The following is a 6,064-nucleotide window of genomic DNA, read 5'->3' as shown; positions in this document are numbered from 1 at the left end:
AGAGGTGCCCAATTGAAAACCTGTAAATTGGGGATCTTGTCTAATTTTGGTTAAAAAAGGTTTCAAATGCTACTATAAACAGAAGAGGTAACAGTGGCGATCCCTGTCTCACTCCTCTAAAGAGAGAAAAATAATCCGAAATTTTACCAGTAACAAAAATAGAAGCTTTGGGACCTGAATATAGTAAGCAAATGAGGGAGATGAATTTTGGGGAAAAACCTATCCATTTTAAAGCTTGAAACATGAAATTCCATCCTATTCTATCAAAAGCTTTTTCTGCGGCTAAAGCTATAGCTGCGATAGGATAGTCCAGGGAAGAGGCTTTACTAAAGATGTTAAAGAAGACTCTTGAATTGTCGGAGGATAGAAAACCCTTTAAGAAACCTGCCTGTTCAGGGCCAATAAGATTAGGTAGAATGGGGTCTATACGGAGGACGAGAATTTTTGCAAAGAATGTATAATCTAAATTAACTACAGAGATTGGAAGGTAATTTTTACATAATGTTGGATCTTTATTGTCTTTAGGAATTAAACATATCATGGCTTCTTGAAAAGTACCAGAGGATGAACCATTTGTAATAATGGAATTAAAAAGCAGCAAAAGATGAGGAAGAAGAAGATTGGCGAAATGAGCGTAAAATTCAATAGTAAAGCCATCTGGGCCAGAAGCTTTACCTCTTTTTAAAATCGAGATAGCATGAATAATTTCTGGCAAAGTAATATCAGTTTCTAGGGAGTTAAAGTCAACAAGATAAGTTGGAGGAGGTGTAATAGATTGAAAATAAGATAAAAGGTCATTAGAGGTTGGATCTCCCTCGAGGATATATAAAGTTTTGTAGAAGGAGACAAACTCATTTAGAATATCACTATCTTTAAAAACTGAGGTACCAGCACTAATTCTTATGGACTATTTTGTAGTGCGGTCACATCTGATTTTCAAATAGTTAGCTAATAGTTTCCCCATTTTATTTTGACCTCCATAATAATGAGAGCTACATTTTAAGAGCTAGGACGATGTTGCTTTGGTGGATATTTTGTTGAAATTGATCTTTGTATCAATTAGATTCTTTACAGATGATTCAGTGTTTGAGTGATAGTAAGCATATTCAAGGTGCTTGATCTTAGATAGTTGCTGGGCAGATTGAGCTTCAAAAGACTTCTTCTTTTGAGAAGCAAAGTTCATAATGAAACATTTGGCAGTGGCTTTAAATGAGTCCCACATCATTACAGGAGATGAGTCCGGGGTAGAGTTGAAAGAAAAGAACTCAGAAGCAAAGGAGTTGAATTGACTTTAAAAACTAGAATCAGATAGCAAAGCTTATTAAAACGCCATCTACCAGCGTGAGAGGCAAAGGGGAGCAAGTCAAAATCAACAGAAACTGGGGCATGATCATATATTAAAATAGAGCCAATTTCAGAATGTAGAACCTGTTGGGAGAGGGATTTACTAAGAAAGAAATAATCAATTCGGGATTTTGAATGGTGAGGGGGGAATAAAAACTAAATTCTCTGAGTTCTGGATTACAAAGCCGCCAAACTAGAGATTTGCGACGTATGGTGGACGTGAATTACGGGTGCATCTTGGAGTTAACAAATTTAACAGAGGAATGTCTATCTAATATGGATCTAGAATTTGATTATAATCACAATATAGTAATCATCAAAAACGAGAAGCTTATCAGAAATGTGGGACCAAAAAACATTATCAACAGTGACTGGTGCATAAACGTTAAAAAATACTACAGGTATTTGATTAATGATGTTTAACAATTACCCAACGCCCTTCAGAATCTGATTCTTGATGATCAACTGATATCTGGAATTTCTTATGACAAAGAATTGAGACTCAATTTTTCTTACCTAAAGCAGGGGAGGAAAAAACATTGCCTACCCAACATCTCTTTAGTGTGGCTGCTTCGGTTTCAGACAAATGGGTTTCGTGAATCAAAGCAATATCAGTTTTTAGCTTGGCGAAGTGGGATAATACCCTCTGTCATTTTATTGGGTTGTTTACTCCTTTAACATTCCAAGTAGTAACTCTAAATGTAACTAATAAAATGTACATGCACAGTTATTATGTAAACAAGAAATTGATTAATACCTCTGTGAAAAAAGAGAAAGGAAGTAAGTGAATAAGGATAAAAGAGCAAAGTCAGGTGTTTAAAAAAGGGAGAAAGAAGGATACAAGATAGAACGTAAAGTTTGAAGGATAAATAGAGTATGAGAGGTGAAGGAAGGCCAAAGGATAAGGTAAAATGAGAAAAAGAAAAGGAAAGCCAATCTGAAGCTCGAGGATATGAAATGAAGAATACGTTTAGAAAAGGGGAAAAGGAAAAGGGATTAAGAGGGATATTGAACAGGAAAGGAGAGAACTGAGGGAGAGCAAAACAAAGAGAGTAGGGATGGTGGAACCACATGAGGAAGGTAGCACACCGAACAGAAGACTCCATGAGGACGTAGCAAGGGGAAAAACGATCTCCAGGTATATATGAGGATAACATAAAATCAAAGGGTCACAAAACCGCATCTAAAAGAAAATAGAAAGAAGTGTTCAGAGCGTAATACACAACAAGCAGAATACATCAGGGGGGAGGATATAACAAAAAACAACAACATATGATTGCTTGAGAATTCAAAACAATTATGATCGAGGAATGTCCACAAAATCAACTCTACAGGAGCTCAGGACTTGTTGAAGCAGCGATGGATCTTCATAATTAGTCATTCTGTTGTTGTAAGTGACTTTGAAGTGGCAGGGTTGGAACAAGCCTTAACGAGCTTTCAAAGAGCTAAGAGCATGCCTCCTCTCCAGAAATGTCATTCGACGATCTGCAGTAGCTTTGGCGTAATCTTGGGTGAAGAAACGATTAGAGACATTCCAGGTAATCTTTCCTTTCTGTTTGGCAGCTTGAATAACTTTGAACAAATCTGTGTATTCTAAAAAGTACAAGATAACTCCCCTAGGTTTTGTTGAAGAAGAAGAAGAGAGAGAAGAATGAGAAATTGGACCTAAGTAATGAGCTCGTTGGATATTCAAAGATGGAGAACTTGGGAGTCCAAGAAGTGTAGGCAAAAATGATTGAAAAAAGAATATGGGATTTGACGAGAATTTGTTTCTGCCATGTAGGGTTTAAGCGAGCAAATTTCCTCAAGCAGCAGCTCCATAGAGATTGAAGAAGAATTATTGGTGGGAGAAGGAGGATTCGCTTTCCTTCGTTTTCATGGTGCAGAAGCAGAAGTAGTGGGTAACTTAGCAGAAGTTTTAGAGTTTGAGCGTAGGGTAAGAGAGAAGGTGCTTTTTCTTACAGAAGCGTCACCTGTTGCATTATCCATAGTATCTTATAATACACTGAAAGGGTTAGGATCCTCCAATGACGTGCCTGTTGTATTATTTTGTTGAGTCCCAATAAGGTTGTTGCGTGACATTGCCATTTAAGAAAGAGAGGAAAAATAAGTAATAAAACAAGCTCCAAAATGTCTAAAATGATGGCCACGGACGTATATGAGAAAAGATAAGTTGAAATTCCTACAAATGACAGCCAGACACTAGCATACTTTTAGAAGAAGTCCAAGTACTAGAAGTAAATGAAGGAAAGTCTGATCATTTTGAATAAAAAGTGCTGTTGTAATTGTAGTGAAAGGCAGGAGATAAGCAGTAAAACATGAAGATTGATAATGCACAAAAAAATAGTGGTCGCTTCAGCAGCGATCCATGAACAAAAGATTGTCAAAGAACAACATGTTTCTTCCTCCCTTAGTTGACAACAAAGAACTCGCTTCAAATTGCACATTTTTAAGGAGATGCCCTTTTTTTAAAACAACAGCGTGAGGTATGCAGTATATACGAGAATCGACGAAAGCCACATAATGGCAGTCGTTTCTCAGTCGTGATCCACAAACTGGAAAAAGCTGAAGGATAATAAGCTTCTTCTTACCCCATCAGTGTTAAAATAACTTTTCCAGGCTGTAAGTACTGCTAATACAAATGAAATTAGCTGCTGAGTGAGGCAGGAGAAAAGCGGCATGAAGGGGGATTGATATCTGCAACAAAATGACGTCCGCTTCTCAGCTCCGGCTTGCGAGCGGCGAAAAGTCGAAGAACATTGTGCTCCCTCTCACCCCAGTTGCGGCAGAGGATGCATTTTAATCCGCAGGTGTTCCGCTGACGAAAGCTGCGGCTTTGGAGACCGGGTGACCGTGAAGAGAATCTGGAGAGCTCACATCACATCACGGTCTCACGGAGCTCCCTGGAAAGGCGGCCATTTCCTCTGGCGTCTTAGCCACGCCCCACTTTCCAACTTTTTAATACACTCTGAAAAGGAGGCATCAAACATGTGTGGTTTTATGTGGAGTGCAGCCCATGACCATAAAAGTAAGACAAATACAATCTGAATACTGACAAATCTTACATTGATGTACTGCACTTTTAAAAGAAGCTCATGAATCCAGGACGTCTTCTTAAAAATCATCTCAATTACATATTGTCATTTATTTTCAAAAATATATCTAATAATTTACCTTTCTTTGGAAGGGAATGAAACTTGTGAGCTACACTTCCAAGAAAACATATTTTTCAAAGAAACAGGAGCATTACCTCAAAATATATCAGTTCTTTCCCTGACAAATTTCTAATAATGCTGCACTAAATTCCATTCAAACACCATTTGTTTAAAAACAATTCGACAGCAAGCTAGTGACCAAAAAGAAGAGGGCATTAGGATACTACAGTTATTCATAGAAACAGGGATAAAAAAAAACTTTATTAGAAAGGAAATATGGAGTTCGAGTGATATTGGCAGCAGATGAAATTGACATAATCTTTGTCTAAATGAATTTTCAAATTAAACGTGAATTTGTTTTTTAAGGTCCAAATCTCATCCAGCCTGTATTTTGGATTTAATATCGACTCCTATAGCATCATTTAATATAGAATATATTAGTGAAGCTGTAGGAAGCACAGAAAAATTACATATATTAATACCACTAAGCAATTTAAAAGATGTTGCCATAGGTAACCTTTCAACCCACATATTGTTTTAAACAGGATTTTGGCACATTATAGTAGTATTAACAATTAGCAAAAGTGAGCCAATCATCATTATCAAAAAGCTGACTATGCCAAAAAAATTCCTCTGTTAGCGCAGTGTTTCCAAAATATTGTTTTGTTGTTGATCGTGCCAAATAGCTGAAGCATTAGGTGTATTATCACCTATTTTGCGATTAGCAATGAAAGTTTGCTATAATCAACACATATTTTTGAAAATAAGAAATGCAAAAGAAAAGGGTTTTTGTGAAATAGAAAAATAATCAGAAAAATAAGAAGTGGGATTTCTGTAACAAAACAAAAGTTGTTTATGTGAAAAAGCATCATGATAACAGGAAAAAATAGGGAATTTAACCACTTCTTTTTCATTAGGAAATTTAGAAATTCTAGGCTTTTTATTTTGCCATGAAAACTTAAGATACCAAAATGTTGATTCTAGGATTCATCAAAAGAAACTATACAATTATTGGGGAAATCATAATTTATTGGAATCCAATCTACTGCGACCAGATAGGTATAACGGAGACCATTTGTTAACTAAACACTCATTATTTTCCAAGACATGTAGTAAAATGTATTTTTTAAGTCTGATTACTTGACCTAGAGAACAAGTCTTTACTCCAATTAATATCATATTTTTTAAACATGTAATTGAAAAAAAAATTTAAAGGGAGAACCTCTGTTTTGATTGAATTAAGTTTAGGACCAGAAAATTAGGACAATTTTTCACCTTCCTCAAAAAAAGCTAATAAATAATGTTGAGGATTGTTCAAGAAAGCAGGCTATCATCTGCATAAGCAGGGTATTTAACTTCTATAGTACCAGATCAAAACGCTTCAATATTTGAATGGATTGCTGGATTTTAGATATAAACGGTTCAAGAGATACATTTTTAACGGGCAAAATAATATTATTAACAGAAATACACACAGGGAGATTTACATAATAAGGACACCATATTTAAAATAGTAGGGCCAAAATTAGGGCCTTACCCATACCACATCAAGGCCTTTAACATAG

This window comes from Lissotriton vulgaris, chromosome 7 (genome assembly GCF_964263255.1).
Source record: "Lissotriton vulgaris chromosome 7, aLisVul1.2, whole genome shotgun sequence".
In the NCBI taxonomy this organism is placed as follows: Eukaryota; Metazoa; Chordata; class Amphibia; order Caudata; family Salamandridae; genus Lissotriton; species Lissotriton vulgaris.
The sequence above is the reverse complement of the archived record's forward strand: the minus strand, read 5'-3'. Positions refer to the sequence as shown.